General features: G+C 34.5%; 1 protein-coding gene across 1 annotated transcript in view; it reads left to right on the forward strand.

Moving 5' to 3' along the window:
• Positions 1–7,874: 7,874 nt before the first annotated feature.
• The window catches only part of LOC115232345 (ubiquitin-conjugating enzyme E2 S), a 47,619-nt gene continuing 33,047 nt past the window's right edge, over positions 7,875–22,446 (forward strand). The window contains exons 1-2 of the mRNA XM_029802182.2: positions 7,875–8,087; positions 8,770–8,953. The gene's annotated coding sequence lies outside the window, so the exon portion shown is untranslated. The remainder of the gene's footprint in view (positions 8,088–8,769; positions 8,954–22,446) is intronic.

The raw sequence follows: 22,446 nt of genomic DNA on the forward strand, positions 1-22,446 counted from the left end.
AAAAGATAATGAAGAATTTAGTAAAGTAACCTTATCATTATTGAGTTGGCCTTGGGAGTTTAAATAAGTATGAAATTTTAATGAAGGGTTTTTAATTTGGATATTTTTAAAACAAGAAGCTTAACCCTTTTGTTACTAATCTGGCTCTGTGGTAAAATGTCTTGTTTTCATAAGTTTTGAATTAAAATATTCTACCAAGCCTTAGTCACAATTTACGTTCCTAACACTAGATTAATGATAATTAAGTTATTTTACTAAATTCTTTGTTATATTTAAAATAGTTGAAAGAAACACAGAGCATCTCAAAATAAATACAGTAATGAAAGGGTTAGAATCATGAGTAGGTTCAGGCAGGTTAGTATGAAAAGAGTTAAATGAAGACAACTAATTCTCAAACAAATCTTAAGAGAGAAAGCATGTTATTGATGAGGTCCTGAATAGTGACAAAAGGACTTTACAAACAAATAACTGATGGATTGTTTAACTAGCACATTAAACAAACAATTGATTACTTAGTTTGTTAGACATTTAACTAATTGAGTAACAATAGCTCTTTAGCATTCAAACTGGCCATATCTGGCCCAAATTTTCTACCTGTTTCATGATCAAACTGGCTAGATCCAGCCTCTCGCACCTACCCTGCAATGTCATTCTAAAAATAAGCAATCACATCACTGATATACTGAAGTTATGAGACAATGCATGATTAATTTAAAACAATGTGAAGAAATAAGCATTACATTTGATGGAGTAATTTGAATGCTGAAGGGATAAAGAAGTGATAGTGAACCAGTGCATGTGTTTATTATTATCTGCATAATGACCCTCCCAACAAGACACAACAAGATTTGTTTCAACACATGAACTCACACCAAAAACCTTGTAAACTAATTACAAAAACAAAGTGAAAATAACAGGTTAACAATGGATCATTTGCCAATTCAAATTGCTGTTAATGTTTCTGGCATTAATTTTACCACCTGTGGTTCCTCTTTAGGACTAGGTGGACCTGGCAATTTTAAGTTGTTGCTGTTTAACCCCAGATCTTCCAGAAGAGATTATCCTGTGTTTTTCAGCAGTAACTAAAACTACATTATCTAACATGTCTTTACTGGCTTTTAAGATGATAGTGTGTAATTTGAAGGAGATTTGGCTGCTGTTTTGGGGTGGTTGAATGATCTATGATGAGTCTCAATCTTTAGTTCAGACTTTTCTTGGTGAGGGGACACTAAGTACAAGCTGCTGACATCTTTGCTGGTTGCCTGGTATCCTATCTGCTTAGCCACATCTACTCTCTCTTTCTCTTTCTCCCTCTCTCTCTCCCTATCTATCTCTCCCCCTCTCTCCCATACATACATACATACATAGTGTGCATGCCTGAACTTGAGTTCTCAAGGAGAACAAAGCTAGAAGAAAAAGATGTACATAGTTTGAAAAATACATGAAAGTAAAGAGGTTGTGTATATTGTCTGAAGAGAAATAAAGGGGAAACAAAATCCAGTTAAACATAAGAGAACATGTAAAATAGAAAGGATTTTTTCAAAAAAGATGCACAGACAAAGAAGTCCAGGAGTGAAAGTTGCAGTCATGACAACAGTAATGGAATCCAAGGGTGGCTGAGAGGAGCAATACATACATACATATATATATATATATATATATATATATATATCTTTTATCTTGTTTCAGTGAATGGATTGCAGCCAAGTTGGAACACTGCACATGCACACACACACACACACACACACACGTGCCAAGCTTCCACACCACATTTTCTATGCAAAAATTTGTTTGCCTCTCATCACTGCTTGACAACTGGTGTTGGTATATTTACATCCTTATAACTTTGTGGTCCAGCAAAAGTTACCAATACAATAAGCACCAGTCTTTAAAGAAAAAAATAAGTACTGGGGTCAATTCATTTGACTAAAATTCTTCAAGACTGTGCCCCAGCATGGTCACAGTTTAATTACTAAAATAAGTAAAAAAAAAAAATTATACATGTATGTATGTAAAAATATATGTACATATAGGCGCAGGAGTGGCTGTGTGGTAAGTAGCTTGCTAACCAACCACATGGTTCCGGGTTCAGTCCCACTGCGTGGCACCTTGGGCAAGTGTCTTCTGCTATAGCCCCGGGCCGACCAATGCCTGGATTTGGTAGACAGAAACTGAAAGAAGCCTGTCGTATATATGTATATGTATGTGTGTTTGTGTGTCTGTGTTTGTCCCCCTAGCATTGCTTGACAACCGATGCTGGTGTGTTTACGTCCGTGTCACTTAGCGGTTCAGCAAAAGAGACCGATAGAATAAGTACTGGGCTTACAAAGAATAAGTCCCGGGGTCGATTTGCTCGACTAAAGGCGGTGCTCCAGCATGGCCGCAGTCAAATGACTGAAACAAGTAAAAGAGTAAAAGAGTAATATATATATAAGACATCATAAAGAAGAATTGGGAATTATACATCTTCAAAACTCATTTATTACAGTATTATTCTCATTAAATTTCAATTTGATGTGTGTTTTTGCTGGATAAGTGTTCTAGCGTCCTTTGATGTAGAATTTTTGTGCATTTAGTTGATTCATCTAAGGTAGACATTCCTTGCAATTTTGTTCAAGTACTGTTACACCAATCATTGGGTATGACTCCCTCATGTACAACCTGATTAATTATATAGATGACTAGGCTATATCCTACTCCACCAAATATTTTAAGTATCTCATTTGGGTGAGTGAACTGAACTGAAAATTCAAGTATCAGATAGTCCTTCTTAAAGTATATTCCAGGTGAAGGGTCATAAAACACCAGGGTACAGGACAGAATAGTTTGCATTGAAATATGATATAACTATATTACTTGTTAAAGTTATCTCTATAGATATTCTATAGAAATCAGTGCTGGCTATAATTTCTATAGAATATCTGTAGAGATAACCCTAACAAGTAATGTAAAACACACAGCTAACACAGTAGAAGGCAGTATTGACTTATAAAAACGTTTAATATACTTTATAGTATATCATGGTTGCCTAACAAAATACCATGTACCTACAAGTCATGATATAACTATAGTTCTGGTATCACTTAAACTTAGAACCACCTTTTTAGATATTAAGGGAACAGATTACTTTTTATGCTTAGTTGTAGAAAAAACCTCAATTAGGTCAGGATCCATTCACATCACTGACCACTTATAATGAGTATAATATGATGCCATTTAAGATAAATGGACAAATCTAAAAGGAATTGAAAGGAAGAGGAAATAGATATTGTTTCAATTTGGGTAATCAGACCAGTCCATAGCAATAAAGTTTTATATTTTTTTAATATTAGAAGTATAGGTATTCCATAAAGACCGCCGAATTTGAATTGAGCAACAATTTTGCGTTTTGAAGGCTTAAGAAATGCTTTTATCATGTTTCCTATCTCTCTTCACTCCAATTAATAGTTTTTTGTTTGCTTTTCAGAATAGAGTACAGTGTGTCATGGAGCAGTTTACAACTGAGCAATACGTTCTCATTGTGAAGACATTTTACCAAAACAGAGAAAGTACAACACAAACAGCTCAAACACTTTGTAACATATTGGGGGAGAAATGAAGCACCAAACAAGTCTACAGTTTGCAGACTAATGATGAAGTTTAAAATAATAGGCGCAGGAGTGGCTGTGTGGTAAGTAGCTTGTCTACCAGCCACATGGTTCCGGGTTCAGTCCCACTGCGTGGCACCTTGGGAAAGTGTTTTCTACTATAGCCTCGGGCTGACCAAAGCCTTGTGAGCGGATTTGGTAGACGGAAACTGAAAGAAGCCTGTCGTATATATGTATATATATATTATATGTGTGTGTGTTTGTCCCCTAGCATTGCTTGACAACCGATGCTGGTGTGTTTATGTCCCCGTTACTTAGCGGTTCGGCAAAAGAGACCGATAGAATAAGTACCGGGCTTACAAAAGAATAAGTCCCGGGGTCGATTTGCTCGATTAAAGGTGGTGCTCCAGCATGGCCGCAGTCAAATGACTGAAACAAGTAAAAGAGTAAAAGAGTAAAGAGTTGCAATGGCCAAATCACCTGGGTGGAATTGTTCTCATCGGACAGAGCAACAAATTGCTGTTGTGTGAGACAGTGTCATTCTGAGTCCAGGAAAATCAATTTGCTGATGTTCGCAACAGTTGTGCATTGCAACCACTTCATTACATCGAATTTTTCATAAAGATCTCCATATGCAGGCATACAAAATTCAACTTACACAGCATCTTCAGCCACCTGACCACAGGAGGTGGAGGAAATTTGCTGACTGGGTTGTAGAGAGACTTGCAGCTGACGAAAATTTTGCAAAGAAAATCCTCTTCAGTGATGAGGCCTACTTCCACTTGAGTGGTTTGTTAATAAACAAAACTGCCAGATTTAGGGAAATGAAAATCCTCAAATAATGCAAGAGCGGGAAATGTATCCACTGAAAGTGGCTGTGTGATGTGGTTTTTGGGGAGGCAGAGTGCTTGGACTGTTCTTCTTTGAAAATGATGAGGGGTATGCAGTTACTATTAATAGAGAACATTACCGAGATATGATATCCACTCAATTATGGCTGAACTTGGAAGATACAGAGATTGCCAAACGCTTGCATTACTCCATGAAAAATTTCTGCAACAAGTGATATCTTTGCATGGTGACCAGTAATGGCCACCAAGGTCGTGTGATCTTACCCCTTGTGATTTCTTCTTATGGGAGTATATGAAATCACAAGTATATATCAAAAAATCCCACACAGTTCCTGAACTCAAAGCTGAAATCAGGCATATGACTGGAGGCATCAAGCCACACATCTGAGAGAATTATCGGAAACTTCAAGGAGCATATAAATGTATACAGACTCAGTGCAGGTGGACATATGACTGACATTGTGTTCCATATCTAAACGGGAGACATACCTCATTAGAAATATGCAGAATATAACCATGTTTATAAGAATTCATTTTAATTATTCACCTTTCAAATTTGGTGCCCTTTATGGAACACTCTGTATTAGTTAAGATAAAAGAAACAGGCCTGGAAGCACTGGAAGTGTGGGGGTAGCAGGGAATTGTATCGGATTACCAGAAGGGAAGCTAGGAGACAGGTATATTTAGCCAGGGAAGTTGCAGAAAAGAAGTTTGCCAATGTTCTGCAATGTGCGGACCAGAGACTTGAAGTGTTTCGGATTGCAAGACAATGCATGAGAGAAAATTGTGATGTCATAGGAGAACAATGTGCCTGCATGGATGATGGTTCATTTGCATTTAATGATTCTGCAAAGAAAGAGGCTCAGAGGTGCCATTATGAAAGGCTGCTAATGTGGAGAATGAATAGGACAAGGAGAGTGCCAAATGTTGACCCTTCTGAGGAACTAGCTATCCAAATTGACAGTACCTTGATAGATAAAGCAATTAAGGTATATGAAGATAGGAAAAGCCCCTGGCCCATTAGGAATCACCACTAAGATGCTTAAAATATCTGGCTGAGTAGGATATAGCCTAGATACCCATGTAGTTAATCAGGTTGTACATGAGGGTATCATGCCCAACAATTGGTATAGCAGTATTATAGTCAACTACTACAAAGGCAAAGGTGATGTCTTAGATAGAAATAATTACAGAGGCACCAAATTGCTGGACCAGGTGATGAAAGTCACAGAAAGGATCATAGCTCAAATAATTAGGGAGAGAGTTAGTGCAGATGAGATGCAGTTCGGATTTGTGCCAAGCAGGAGCATGCCTGATGTTATATTCTTGTTATGCTACTGCAGGAGAAATATCTAGCCAAAAATAAACCCCTGTACTTAGCTTTTGCCAACATGGAGAAAGCCTTTGACAGAGTCTCCTATTCCCTTATCTGGTGGTCAATGCAGAAACTAGGGCTAGATGAGTGGCTGGAAAGAGCTGTACAAGCTATGTACAGGGATGTTGTCAGTAAGGTGAAGATTAGCAATGAATATAGTAATGAATTCAGGGTACAAAAAGAGATCTACCAAGGCTTAGTCCTCATCCCCCTCTTGTTCATGGTCTAGGGTACATATCAACTACACTAGACTGGTGAATGGAGCATACTATCTAATTGTTGTTGATAGTGGTACAAAGTAGCCAGAAGTATGCAGGTGCAATAAACCATCCACAAAGACAAAAATAAAGTTCCTGTATGAAACATTTGCCCAATATGTTGTTTCAGACACATTGGTATCAGATAATGAAATACAATTTACAGGTCATAAACTCTAAAATTTGAATTAATCATGTATTATCTTCAAGCTTTGAGATTTTTGATGATGTGATTGTTTTATTTTTAGAATGACATTGTAGGGTAGAGGAGAAAGCATAGATCTAGCTACGTTGAACATAAAACAGGTAGAATATTTGGTGCCTGGTGTGGCCAGTTTAAACGCTAAAGGGTTAAAGAAGAAGGGTCATTATAAGTAGCAACACTGATAATTGATGCTGAAAGTGCCCAGCTTTTTAGTTTGACAATGGCCAACTTTCTAAGTGATTGGCAAAATTTTATTGAAATGTATTCAGCATCAGGGCCAGTGTTAGGAAGTGTGGGGCTTCCCAAAAATTTGAGAATTGTCAATAGGGCTCTCTACTTTACAAAAACTGAAGATAGATGTTTTGTGTAGTATGCTAGTCCCAGCCAAAAAGCATTGAGGGTTTGGTATGCTAAAAATTCGTCATAGCAATCTCTGTTCGAGCATATGCGTGGGGTCTTCTCTTGGTGCAAGACCCAATTTGAACAAAACTGTCTAATTGGCTTGAAACCAGTCCTGCCCAGCATGGTAAGGATAATGTAATACAGTTGAGTTGTACTCATTGCTAAAAGAGGGTCAGCTGCTCAAGGAATATACCATGTAATATACCTGTCAGATTTTCAAGCTACAACACAGTAATCTTGATAGCATATATATAATGTACATATATGCTTGTACATTTATGCTAAATAGGTTTCAAATTTTGGCACAAGGCCAGCAAGTTTAGGGGAGGAGTAAGTTGATTACATCGACCCCAGTGCTCAGCTGGTACTTACTTTATCAACCCTGAAAGATAAAGTCAACCTTGGCAGAATTTGAACTCGGAATGTCAAGACAAACAAAATACTGCTAAGCAATTTGATTGGTATGCTAATGTTTCTGCGAGCTCATCACCTTAAATTTATACTAAATTAAAAGTTTCTCCACTGGTGGGATTAGAACTTTGATCAGTGAGATAACAAACTGGGGATACTGAAACATATCCAGTTCAGCATTCCGCTTCAATCTTACCATAATGAAAGTGAATGAATCAAGTATGATATGAATGAACGAATGAATGAATGCGAAAAAGAGTGTCAGAAAATTACTAAGAGTAAAAAATTGTTGAGTGAAAAGGTAGCTCTGACCAATAGGCATGCCGTTCATCACTATCCGAATTTTTTCTCGCATAGTGAATATTGAACAACTCTCCAATGTGTATTTGCATTAATAAAAGCATTACTATTATTGTTTTAGACAGTAGGGTGTAATTTGATGGAAATACGGTTGTTGTATTTAGCAAGTTGAGCGAGGATATGTGAGAATCAAAAAAGAGAAAAAGTTAGGGACTGCTAGCGAGAGAGAGAAAGTTAAAGAGGTAAAAGCAGATCATATAGAAATCATCGATTTACCAAGAAGCACGAAAAAGAGAGAATATAAGAAAATGTATGTGTGTGTGTGGAGAAAGGGAGTGTATAAAAATGAGAGTTAGGGAGAAACATATGAGAACAATTGTTAGCAGAGGCAGAATAGATAAAACAGAGACAATGGATATAGATGTGATGTGATGTGAGACAGAGATCACAGAGATTTAGGGGCGGGGGAGTTAATAGTTACAAGATATAGAAAAAGATAAATGACTGATAATAAGAGAGAGAGATTGGGAGATTATGATGAGTCGATTGAAAATATAATTTTAGCATCAATAATATAATTTTGAGTAAAGGTTGAATATCTAAATTTCAAAAGAACTTGATTTTACTGAAATATTGCTGCCCCCACCCACAAATAACTAAAAAAAAAAAACGTCAATTTTAACAGCGTTGAAATAATAGGTATGTCTTAGAATTCCTTTTTCACATGGTATCTGATAAAATGTACTGATGAAATGTACATCTCTTTATTAGATGTACATGTCTTATATTTATTCTTGTATAAACGAAGAAAATGTCAAATCCTTCACGCCGAAAATGGCTCAGAATAATTTATTTTTCTGTCGCGTTTCTTGAGAACGTGGAGATAAAAGACGTTAGAATAAACATTTTAAATTGAGAATGAAAATATAATGTTAAAGGTAGATGAAATTCCTAACAAATAAAAAGACACCCACGATCTAAGCACTAATTAACAATTGGGACTGAAACGAACAGGAATCAAAACATGTTAATCGCACGACAAATTCTTCCGTACGCGATTTATGTATTCCACATCTTTCGAAAGTTGGAGATATGGATTAAATTAATATTTTTACAAGGTTAAAATTTATCTAAACGTCGTAATTTTTATTAAATAAAAGGTTTTCACCTAAATCAAATGTTTATACACAAACTGAATCGTCAAAGCCGCCATTGTAACTGTCTAACGACGAGCTTCGCCCGAAGGAATAATTATATTTTTATTATTTTATTTTTATGTTCAAACCATTGTTTTAGCTTTTAATTTGAATTTCATGGCAATTTCTTCTGTGGAAAATAATTTTTTATTTATAAAACTATTCATGTTTTTTCTTTTATGCAGACGACAGATATGCCTAAGCCGTGATCTGATTGGTTGCCTTCGAAAAATTGAAATACGTTATTTTTCTAAATCTTACCGATTCTGAAGCGCAGCTGTTCGGTTTGTCTTATTTGAAATTTCTAATAAGGCATCGCACGTTCATCGGTTACTACCTGGTTTAACGTGAGAAGAAAAAAAAAAGACTGTAAGTAGAGAATTTCCCCAAAATTAAAATAAACACAAGAAGAAACTTAAAACATTGACTCTATTAGTAACACTACGTTCATTTTGATTCTAAATTGGGGGATCGCACTGTTATAGTAAAGTGATGATAATTTGATCCCTGAGTTTGTGGCCCTTATCTAGATTTATTCCTGTTGTCAAATTTTCACTACTAGAAATACACAAATACAACGATTCATTGAAACTTTGTTTAAATTGCATCGCTGTAAGAGTACTTGTTTTATTTGTATTTACTACTATCTGTTATTGATTTCACGTAGGTTCATTTATTTCTTTAAGTTCTTAATAATGGATAGTTTCTCAAAAGTAAAGAAATCGTATCCTACTTATTATCATGGCTCCCGTTCACTACTTGGCTATCGTCTCAGTGCTTCGATTTTTTCCCCGGCTTCCCTGTTGTAGCAAACCTTTTTCTTTCACTAATTTTCATATATTCTAGCGACGTCCATTACAATTCTTTACATTTATTCAATATATATGCATATATATCTCATTTCAATTCTTAAAATTCAATTCGCTACTATTGTTTTAAGTATATGTGACTATAAAATGGGGGTTCACTTATTAACTAACACTTTTACAACTGGTCGATCCTTTACACAGACTTATATAATTTCACACAATCTCTTAGTATATACTGATCCATTTATAGATCGTTTCTTCCAATGGTTTGATTTATTTGTAGTTCAATTATCCCTTATTTACTCTTCTAATCCAGCTGGTAATAAGGATTTCTGCTTGCATGAAATCCGAAGCGCAAACTTAAAAGCGCTTTTTCGTTGTTACAGATTTCATTTAATATCGTTTTCCGTTGGAAATTTAAAAATAAAACATGTTGAATTAATGTTGAATTTTTTAAAATTATTTTAATAGAAAATATACATGTAGTGGTTTAGGTTTATCTATATTATATATCCATTATTTAAATATAAATTTTTAAAAAAATTGATCCTTTGTGAGATAGCTCTCGGTTTTGTTATTGTTGGACAGCTGAACATAATAATATAGCCATCAGCTTGTCACAGTGTTTGTCCTACAAACCCTGTGTTGTATAATATTTAAAAAAAAATGATATAATTAATAAAATGTTTTACCTGGTGTATTTAAACATTTTTTTCTTTTTATCTAATATCTACCTCAAAGCAAATTAATTAGGCTTTTTGTGTATGTAATATTTAAATAGGAAATAACTCGGATTGTTTCATTATTTGGTTAGAGGAGCTATCCGATGCAGAAAACTGCTTCATGTTCTTGTTTTATAGAATTTTACGATGTAAATTTTGACAAGAAAATTCATTCCATATTAAAAATCAATAACATTGATCTGTTAGGATCTATTGTCTGTTCGAGCGTATGATAAGCATATTAATGGATCTGTTAAGATTTCAGTCTTGTAATTTGAATTTTCTTAAAAATATGAGTGAGTTTCGTATTTAAAAAAAAATCAGCTTCATTAAATAAGATCAATTTGTATATAGTCAATGAATGATATTTAATTTAAACAAATTAGCAGAACGTTTTTACAATATATATATATATAGAGAGAGATATATATATTAAATATTGAGTAATTTGAACCCTTTTAAAATATAATCATTTGTTGTGAACGAAGAAATACTTTAAACAACTGATTCTCGAGACCCCCTCCTTTTTTCTGTTGTGCGCATTTGTTTGTACTTAATTATGCAAATATGCAAAAAAAAAACTTGGTTTACTTTTGCCTCTATGGTTTATTAATACTCTGTAATTTTTTGATTTATACGGTAATAATAATAGTCACCATCATTTTGTTTTTCTCTAATTTTCAAAACGGCATTAAAAACCAAAGTGGTTATTTCAACTAAAGTCTCTCTAATTGGATGCTTGAATCTCTACTACATACCTTTATTAATTTACATTTTGTTTATCAATAAACTACTTGCGTCAAGTTGTACCGTTCTAGCTCATGATTAAAAAAAAAAAAAACAGCAGTGTTTCAGTTTCGTATTTACAATAGACAGTTTCATTAAAATTTTATTTTTGCGACTATCTACCTTCACTCTCTCCTACTTCAATATCTCCGATCAGAATTAAGAATTTCTGAAATAGGAAGCAGAAACTGAGCGACCTAATTATGGTACTTATAATTACATTTCTATATATATTCTCCGATCACTTTTGGCGACCTCATTATGTCATCATCATTTTACGTCCGTTTTCCACGCTTGCATGAGTTGGCCGGTCTCTTTCTGCCAGTCGAGGTTTCTAATCATCTTTGTAAGATTCAACATCCTGAGATCTGCTTTCACTACTCCTGCCCATATTTACTCCCGTTACTCCACTCATTTGCAGTCCCCTTCCTTTTCGGTCGCTAGACACTTCTTAAGTCAACTGTTATCTTCCATACGTATATGTCCGAACCAGTACAGTCCTCACTTTTGCGTATTACATCCGATTCCCTTTATACCCAGTTTTTCTATTAGTTCATTTGTGCTCGGTCATAGATGCACTCTAACATTAGATCCAGTGGATCAGGTTCGTTTCTTTATGTTCCAGCCTTCGCAATACCAAGCAATATCGCACCTCGTACACACGAAGAAAGAGTCCCTTTCTTGTCAACACACACACGTATATATATATATATATATATATATATATTATATATATATATATATATTATATATATATATATACATACACACTCACATTTATAAATATAACTATACACATAATTATCGTTAATGATTTAGCTGTCCAAATTGTAGTGTCAACCGTTTTATTTTCATTTTAGACTTAATTTTTACGTTATGATTTCCTAATATTTTAACACACAAAAGTACTGTATGTGCGCTCTATATAGCACTTGAAGCACTGAGTGTAGCTTTGAACTACATTCTTGAGCTTAGATTGAATCCAAGGATTCTTATTAGCAACATTCTTATTCATTCGGCCTTGCAGGGGCTGAACTTTAAAAGCGATTCAAAAATGGTTGATGAATTCCATCTTATTCTAAGCAGGTAAACGGCATCGGAATGTCTTGATTAAAACAAAATGTTGACAAATGTACAAAATACGTGATCCTATTAATATGTTGATTTCCCATACATAATTTCTCGTTTATGTTTTGTGTATTTTCACTAAGAGGTTTTATATATTTAGCAGAGTCGAGACAATGATAGCCTATATGTTGTGAACATAAACATTGTATACGATAATAATATAATCTCACTGCTTTTGAACAACGCTAGGAATTATTTATTTCATTGCACACTTGGATTTTCTAAAGTAGTTTTGTTGTGTGAAACAACTACTTTTTTTTTGTTTTTTCACATTTTCGTTCGGCGGCACATAATACATTTTACATGGTTTTCTACTTGCAACATTGTAACAGTTCATCGCCATTTTACGTCCATTTTTCTACGTTGGAAGTATGGTAGGATTGAATTAGAGCCATTTCATCAACGTAGCTTCCCAAACATGTCTAATTCCATGCCTGTGTAAGAACTACGCCTTTGATACTCTCTTGGAACTATTTTCACTTCACTAAAATACTCCTCCGGTAACGCAAACTATATAACTTCCCTTTCTTTGCGCTCACCCTGGAATAAAAGGCTCACGTAAAGAAAAAAATTCCATTTCAAATATTTAGCTAAATGTACATTAAAGTCCCTTTTAAATGAATGCAAACAGAGTTATTGACAAATTTGTTTTGGTACAAGACTAATTTTTGTAAAGGGATGGACTCGGTTGAATGATCTCACATTATTCGTACTCTGACCCTTTCCGGGGTTAAAAGGGCAAACTATATTGTGTTGAGATTTCAATGAGCACGAGTAAATATTGTTTACTCTACTAGTCCTGCCCTGACACGGTTACTCTTGTGCAAAATACTTTACACAGCTGAAAAATAGCTATCGCTACTACATTGCATTTGAAGGATTAATATTAAAAAAAAACAACTGCTTTTTATGATTTATGCAAATATTTGAATTTTCAGAACTTGCTAATTCTTAAAATATTGAATAAATAGTTGATTCTTTTACTTGTTTCAGTCATTTGACTGGAGCACCGCGTTGGAGGGTTTTTTTTAGTCGAACAAATCGACCCTACGACTTATTTCTTAAGCATAGTACTTACTCTATCGATATCTTTTTGCCAAACCGTTAATACTTTTAATACTAGAAAAAAATTTTATTCCCAACATTTACAATAAGTTAAATGTTTTCCTTCAAATAATACTATGAATTTTGAAACAATATATTACTATGAATAGTATCTAAAAAAGTAAGGGACGGGAATCAATTATTTTTTTAATTGTCTGTTGACAAGGAAACGAAAGGAGGCATATAAATATTATTTTGCGAAAAAGTTTTCAGTGTGAGGAAATGGAAATCTTAGTACTCATGTCTCAATCCTAGTATTCATATCTCTTGAAATATATAATTCCAATTAAATCGAAGCAGTTTTTATTGTCCAAAGTGCTTTTCTGTTGTTTTGTTATAATAACTTTCTTTTTCATGCTAGCACAAGTGGAATAGCTTTTGGTACAAGTGTTTATAAACTGCATGCTATTCCACTACCTACTCAGCTATAGAAGTGAAATTTGCCATTGACCAGAATGAAGTAAATGGTAATATGCCTAATTTAGCAAGTTTCCAATAACTGTTAGCAAAGTTTAAATTAATGTAATCTAGCATATTAACTTCCCAGCCTTGTTTCTTATGAAATTGATGTAATAATTAATTGAAATTTAACATCTAAGAAAAAGTATAAGAAGTCATGATATTCATGCCTTCCTTTTCTCCAAAACATTAGAAATGTATCTGAAAGGAATTGGTCTTATATGAAAATGAAATGAGGGTTGTTCAGTTCACTAAGAACTTCATAGTTTTTCACCAAATTGCATAGCAGTGCTTGCACTTGGCCTTAGCAACTAGTTACATATTTTGTTTACCCTCCCAATGAAACCTGTTGAGTGAAAGTGCTAAGTTTTTCTCTCTTAAAAGTATGAGAAACATATTTCTAATTATGAAATACATAACTTTTATTCAAGGGGGATTTACATCCAGATGCTGTATGATGCTGATCTGTTTAATGATGTACAGTATAAAGCCAAGACAAGCACTACAAGGGTCCTGATGCAGGAGATGCTGTTTGCTGATGATAGTGTACTGGTTGCCCACAGCGCTAAACATATGTAGCTGATGCTGATCTGTTAAATGCTGTACAGTACAAAGGTGAGACATGCACTATGAGGGTCCTAGTGCAGGAGACGCTGTTCGTTGATGATAGTGCACTGGTTGCCTACAATACTGAAGATATACAGAAACTGGTAGATAACTTTGCCAGAGTTGCACAACAGTTGAGCTTAAAGATAAACAGAAAAACAAAAAGCTTTTACCGACTTGTGGAGAACCTAATTTCCCCTCTAACAGAAGAAAACATCACTGTTCTGCATTGGTAAATAAGTATTTAAGACCAAGTGTTCTTAAGATTGATTGATAAGATTAAATCATGGCTAAACTGATAACTAATAGGGTTCACTAGGCTGGTATACTTTCAAAGAAACTAAATAGTTTAAACTGATAAGGCATTGGATTTTGAGTACTATAAGCAAGGTTTTGTTTTCTTTTATTCTACAGTGTGGCTGTGTGGTAAGAAGCTTGCTTCCCAATTACATGGTTCCAGGTTCAGTTTCACTGCATGGCACCTTGGACAAGTATCTTCTACTATAGCCTTGGGCTGACCAAATCCTTGAGAGTGGATTTGGTGGGTGGAAACTGAAAGAAGCCTGTTGTGTGTGTGTGTGTTGGTGTGTTTACATTCTCATAATAGCAGTTCAGCAAAAGAGACCGATAGAATAAGTACCAAGTTTTAAAAAAAAGTAAGTAGTGGGGTCATTTCATTCAACTAAAAAATTCTACAAGGCAGTGTTCCAGCATGGCTGCAGTCTAACGAATGAAACATGTAAAATGTATAAGATAAAAGATCTCAATTTCACATGGAACAAAGTTAAAACATTTAGGGAATTTTTCACACTTGAAAATTTTGATACCATGCTGATATAGACTATCATAGTTGAACATACCCTGTACAATTATTTCAATGTTCACGTTATATGCTCTGAAATCTACACTATATTCATGTAAGACATAGATTTTTCTTTGGACAGACCTAGTTTTCTCATTTTATTTTCAGAAGTTTAACAAGATTAACATGTCAAAATGATTAGATAGGAATTTAAATAAATTTGCTTTGTATTTTATAAATTATATTCTTTTGTTTACATTATTTGCAGATATCTTGGGTTTATAACTCACCAAATATTTCTATTTAAAATTTTAAAATGTGAATTTTGATATAACTTTATTTACCATAACTGATTTTTTGTTTGAGGGTTACAATTAAATAACAGAACATAGTGAGGTGTGTAAAGAGCCAATCAGTTGTGCATTACTTACCACTTATAAACACTCCTTGCAATGTGTAATCATTTTTAAATGCTGAGCTTGGAAAATCATTGAAATTTGTGACCTGCACCTGTTTTAAATGCTAACCAGAATATTTGTGTAAGCTACTGCATGAGATATATGGCAGAATTGTTAGCACATCAGACAAAATACTTAATAGCATTTCTTTTGATTCTTGATGTTCTGAGTTCAAATCCTGTTGAGGTCAGCTTTACTTTTCAAGCCTTCGGGTCAATAAAATAAAGTATTAGTCAAGTATTCAACTTCTCCCCTTCCATCAGAATTGCTGGCTTTGGACCTTGTAATGAACTGACATCCCATTCATGTGGAATGTAATGGACACCAGGTAACTAATCTTAAAAGTTCTATCACCCAAGAAAAATAATTATAAAAAAATTCATAAGGTAAATTTACCCCTTCAGAAGTAAATATTTAAGGATGATGATGATGATGATTATTAATTACTACATTGTAATGGTGATTTGGAAAGTTGGTATCAACATAAATCAGCCATAAATGACTAATAACTAGTTATTTCTATAGATATATATTAAATATGTCAGATGAATTTAATAATAGTAACAGAAAAACCCATCTATCTACCTTTACACAAGTTTAAGGTTACTTGTAACATTGGCTTCATCCTTTTTCCATGGCTTTTATGGTCAAATGTTTTTGTTTATGTTCATTCACATTTCAACCCAAGGAATTGGGTCTTTTTGAACCTTTGCAACAAGTCAAATCAGATTAATAGGTTTGGGAAAGCTAACAATAGGATAAGTTTGCAAAATGATAATAATGTAAACCTGTTTAACCAAGTGTAAATTCCAGAATCCAAAAAAACTGGTGAAAGTCTGTGTCAGCAACAATAAATTAGAGAGTTTGTGAAATGTCACAAAGTTTAATTGCCACATGGCAATTAAACTTATATGACATGCCACAGACTCTCCTATTTAACAGTTTCTGAATTGCAATATATATATATTATTTTGGTCAAGTCAATCTCTTGCTACTGATTATTGCCTTGTGCACCCACAGGTAAAATAATTTGTGTGTAAGAGAGAAAGTAATATTTCATAAATTGTCAATAAGTTTTTAAATAATTTTATGAAAATTTACATCCAAATCTATTAAACAACTTTATTGTAAAATGTGTTTTTATATATATTTATACACGAGTGAGTAGACAAATGAAAGAAGGCATTCAACACATTTATTGGGAGTTACATGTATAGATCAAAACAGTTTGATTCAGAACCCTTGGTACTCTGAGTGTCAAGCAACACTCTCCAATGGCTGAAGGCTAGCCTTGTGTTTGAAACTCAGAGTACCAAGGATTCTGAATCAAACTTTTTTGATCTATATATATATCATTATCCTCTTCGTTTAGCGTCCACCTTCCATGCTGGCATGGGTGGGACAGTTTGCCAAGAGCCGGCCAGGCAGAAGCCTGCACCAGACTTCTGTAACTGTTTTGGCAGGATTTTTACAGCTGGATGCCCTTCCTATAGCCAACCACTCAGCAGAGTGGAGTTTGTGCTTTTTACGTGGCACAAGCACAGGTGAGGCCAGTTTTGGCAAGCTTTTTACAGCTGGATTCCCTTCCAAATGCCAACACCCATTACAGTGTGGACTGGGTGCTTTTAAGTGGCACCTGCATTGACAGGGTCATTAAGTACTTGCAAGACAAAAAAAATCTGTTTTGAGAGGGGCCTGGAGGACTATAATGAATAAAAGTGAGCTGAGAACTGAGCCACACCCTTTTGACAGCACCACTGTACATAGCTTGTACAGCTCTAACAAGCCACTCCTCTGCTCCTAACTTCCTTAAAGACCATCATATAACAGAGTGGGGAACCCTGTTGAAAACTTTCTCCAAGTTGACAAAGGCTAAGTACAATGGCTTGCTTTTGGCCTAGTACTTTTCCTGCAGTTGTCTCACTAGGAAGATGGCATCTGTGGCACTTTTCCCAGGTACAAAACCAAACTGCAACTTATCTAGTTTAATTCTATTTCTAACCAATTGAGGTGTAACTCTCTCAGTAACTTTCATGACTTGGTCTTGCAATTTAATGCCTCTGTACTTGTTTCTATCTAAGGCATCACCTTTACCCTTGTAGCAGCTAACTGTACTACTACTACTACATCATTCATTGGGGATGGTGCCTTCCTGAATAACCTGATTACCTATATGGGTGACTAAGCTGTATCCTACATCACCGGAAATTTTAATCGTCTTGGCAGTGATTCCTAATGGCTCTGGGGCTTTCCCTGTCTTCATATCCTTAATTGCCTTATCTACTATATATATATATAAAATATTTTATAATTATATACATAATTATAACAAGGGATTGAATTTATGCCTCACCACGGACTGTAGAAATAGACGTCAGATGCCCTATTACCACCTTAAAATCTCCGACAATAACACTATATTGTAGGTGAGCAAAAGAAAAATAATGAATCGACAACTTTTCGGTTAACCGCGTACAAGATCCTGTTTCAAGCTTAAAGTAAAGAAATATTACCTACTGCTCTCATCAGTGACAGTATTTCATAGCATAAATTTACAAGTATCTCAAAATATGCATGTGAGCTGCGACATCGCATAACCAATATCCATCCCCACTTGTAGAAATATACTGCAAAGTAGAATTCACATCTTTCTTTTATACCCATGTGTAGTGTGTCAAGATCTAGGCCACAGTTAATACAGTTTTGATGAGGAGATTTTGAGGTGATAATGGGGGCATTTGACGTTTATTTCTACAGTGCATGGTGAGGCATAAAGCCAATCCCTTGTTATATATATATATAATTATATATAATTATAAAATATTTTGTAAAATTTACCTATGAGTTTTTTATTTCTGCATTGACCACCTGGTAAAATTATTAATGATTTTACCCGTTGTTATAATTAAATATTATATATATATATATCACTTTGACCGACCAGTCCGTCAGGCGTCCATTTGACACCGCTGGTCACAGCACGCTGTCCACTCCTCTCTGGATTGCGCCTTTCTCATCCACGTGATCCCAATCGTCCTCTTGAAATCGTCACTCCACCGTTGTGGAGGTCTTCCGGGTGGTCTTTTCCGCTCACGCGGGTACCACTCGACAACTGCGTGCGTCCACCAATTATCGGTGAGCCGGGCGACGTGTCCAGCCCATCTATACTTGCTGCGAGTATACTCTGCGATGACATCTCTCACGCCGGACTTCTTTCTGATGATGTTGCTATTTATGTGCTCTCTCAACGAGATACCAAGCATTGACCTTTCCATGGCTCTTTGAGCCGTTATCAGTCTTTGCTCTTCTCTCTTTGTGGTAGCCCATGTTTCACTGCCATGTCAGTGAGGTTGAAAGAGCCATCGGCTCGATGAAAAACGGAAAGACGGTATAACATCAAAGGTGCTAAAGTCTGGCAGAGAGCAGCTCTGGAAAATCCTCGCTGAGCGATTTACGCACTATCTAGACGAGGGAAGAATTTCCTCGCAGTGGAAAGAGTCAAATACCATCCTGCTGTATAAGAAGGGCGACAGAGAAGATCTAAAGAACTACCGACCCATATGCCTGCTGTCTCATGTGTACAAGCTGTTCACGAAGATAATTCTGAACAGGTTGTCACGTCGTCTCGACGAACAACAACCGAGGGAGCAAGCAGCTTTCCGGAAGAACTACAGCACAATATATATATATAGATAGATAGATATTCAATGTATATCCTATGTTTGAGATGTATGTACTAGAGTAGTAAAACCGTTTTTCTTTCTTCATCCATTACTTTAAAAAAGTTAAGGTAAGAAAACAACATTAATGTTATTGCAATCTACAAATAAATTGGTATAATTCAGCCTATATGCAAATTTATATAACTCAAAATATATATGCAGAACTATATAACTCAAAACAAATTCTGTTAAAAATTACTTCTGTTAATAAAGTTAAAAAATACAGAAGAAGCCATTTGTAATCGTGGATAACGTTATCCAAATTAATGAATCTGAAACTGTTTGTTATCCATTTCTTAAATTTAAATTACTAGATATTGTTTTCAAAATTTTCTAGTAAATTACTACACAACGACTATAATCATTATGAAGATCAAAAGAAAAGTGTGCAAAGTATGAAGACATGATAGATGCTTGGGTTGGTGGTAGTAGAATCATGCTGATATTGGAAATGGAGTTAATTATGTGTTGGTCAATGTTATAAGCTCTATTGGCGCATGTATGTGTGCACATACACATGCTAACATACATATAGAGAAAGCCTGTATTATAATTACATATAATGACTTCAGATTATCAAAATAAGGGTCCCTTTTTATTTAAAACAAATTATCAGTTTAACAGACATTGTTATGTGGCAATGAAGTTTTCTTTCTAACCATGTGGTTTCAGGTTCAGTTCCACTGCATGGCACTTTAGGCAAATATCTTCTAGAACCCCAAGGTAACCAAAACTATATGGGTGAATGGAAACTGAAAGCAACTTGTCATGTGAAATATATATATATATATTTTTGTTTTTATGTCCATTTTTCTATGATACCAAAGGTTACACAAATAAATATTATCGAGGCTTTGTTTTACTCCAGGATGCCCTCCCTGTTGCTAACCTGTTTTTCAAGTAAGAGATCTCTTATTTCACACTTTGAAGGCACAAAGCAAACAAAGAATTTGTTGACAGAGGTGACAGTATCACCATTAGATGCAAATGTAAACAAACCTGCTCACAAGCACACACCTACATAACCAGTTTCTTTCAGTTTCCATCTACCAAATTCTCTCATAAGGCTTTGGTCACTCAAAGCTAGTAAGATTGATGTACATGTATATGTCTGTATGTTTGTTTACATTTGCAATTCTCCAAAAATAGCTGAGCTACAAGCAGTGATGTCGTTATTTCCCTTGTCAGTAAATTGTTTGCTGATTTTGCAGCTTCAAAGATGTTTAATATAAAGGCTCCTTTACTTGGAAAACAAGTAAGGGTTAGTGACAGCCAGGGCATCTGGTTGTAAAACAAAGCTTCAATAGTATATTTGTTTAACCCATGCTAGCATGGAAAAATAAACGTAAAAGGAAATGAAAATAGAATTAAAGGTCCAGATATTGTTATATTGTCTATATAATGTTATCAGCCAGTTCTTATTGAAAAGACTGTGTCCTAAAGTGATAGTACCTGATTAAATATCTTTGGTATTTGATTATCTTCTGAATTTAGTTTCTGCCACTTCATTTTATTTTTCCTCTTTCATTCATTTAGGATAGTCAATTTAATTAACTCTATCACCTACAAATTAAATGGCTTCTGATGTATTTTCATCTGTGATAATGAAAATAGAGCCTTTATTTTTTCTTGATACAAGTCATAATTAAGTGGATTCTACCTAATTATTAATAGATAGTATCTTGGAGATGTTATGAATATTTGGTGAAAGAAGAAACTTGTAAGTATAACAGAAAAGTATAGATATTTTGCTTATGGTATTGCCCTTTGTGGATAAATTTGTATTTAGTCATGGGTAGGGGACTTTTTGGAACAGAAGTGATTGTATTATCAATGGAATAATTTGAAACAAAAGTTAGTTTTATGTCAGTATGAAAGTGTAGTGCTTCTTCATTCTCTTAAAGAACAATTTCAGCTGTGTTTCAGATGTTTAAAAAATACAGCTTGATATTAAAACTATTGGCTTCATGTCATATCATGAGAAAGTCTTGATGTAGTTTAGATATGTGATTAAAAAGTCATAATTATGACAGGCATAAAATAACTAATTATGACACTCAACAATCGTGTTGAGAAGGTATTTGGAGTTGAAATTGATAAAAGCCACTAGCTAGAGTAGGATCAAGAGAATATGATTAATTGGACTAACTCATGGAAGAAAATGGAAAGTGCTATATCTATATTTTCAAATTGCAGAAAACTGAAAAAAAAAATTTTTTTTAATGAAATTTTAGGATTTCAGATGATTGAGATTGTATATAGGTAGATTCAGTTATACAGATATTATTATTTGCTTTTAACCCTTTTGTATTCAGATTACTTTGTCAAATGTAATGCTTGTTTATTAACATTGTTTTAACTTAATCCCACATCACATAGCTTTGAGATTTTGATGATGTGATTATTTTTATTTTTAGAATGATATTGTAGGGTAAGTGTGAGAGGCCAGATCTGGCCAGTTTGAACGAAAAACAGAATATTTGGCCTGGATATGGCTGGTTTAAATACTAAAGGGTTAAAATATTTTTTTAAATTTCTGTTCCTCCTAACTAGATTCAAAGCTTCATTGTTTATGGTAGGAATGATGGTACCTGATTAAACATTTATTGGTATTTAGTTTCTACCAGTTTATTCTTCTTCTTTCATTCATTTAGGATTTATAGATACTAGACAGGTGATGGTCAATTTAATTGACTCTATCTCCTACAAATTTGTGACCTTGTACCAGTATAATAAATTATTAACTGGAAGCACTATAGAGAAAAATTTCATTTTATATTGTTTGGTCAGAAGAAAGTACTCATGAACTTCACAGGTCTTCTTGGACTAGTGACAATGACATGGTTGATGGTCAGTTTGAGCATCTGTAAGTCAACATTTGTAGAGAAAATGTGGGTCAGAAGGGTAGTCCAGAAGTAGATATTCGTGAGAGGAAGGACTGGATATAGTGGTTAGTGAGAAGAGGCAGCAGAGAAAGGATATCCTATGAGAATGTGTTTGAGGTAGTAACAGCCATTATTGTAGTGGTAGAATAGGTAGTGAGAAAATGGTGCATTTGTGGGTCAGAGTTTAGAGTAAGTTAGTGAGTCTCTGCAAATCAGGCAGATGGTTTATGGCTCTCTGTTGATTCTGGGTTGATGCCAGTTCCTTTCTGTTATACCACTAATGCCATTGTAAAAGATATCAATATCACCGCCTTAATTCTCTCCCTCTATATTTGTAACTCCCTAGTTATTTATATAAAAAAATAATCATAGTAGCAAAGA

The sequence above is a fragment of the Octopus sinensis genome, linkage group LG2, assembly GCF_006345805.1.
Source record: "Octopus sinensis linkage group LG2, ASM634580v1, whole genome shotgun sequence".
In the NCBI taxonomy this organism is placed as follows: domain Eukaryota; kingdom Metazoa; phylum Mollusca; class Cephalopoda; order Octopoda; family Octopodidae; genus Octopus; species Octopus sinensis.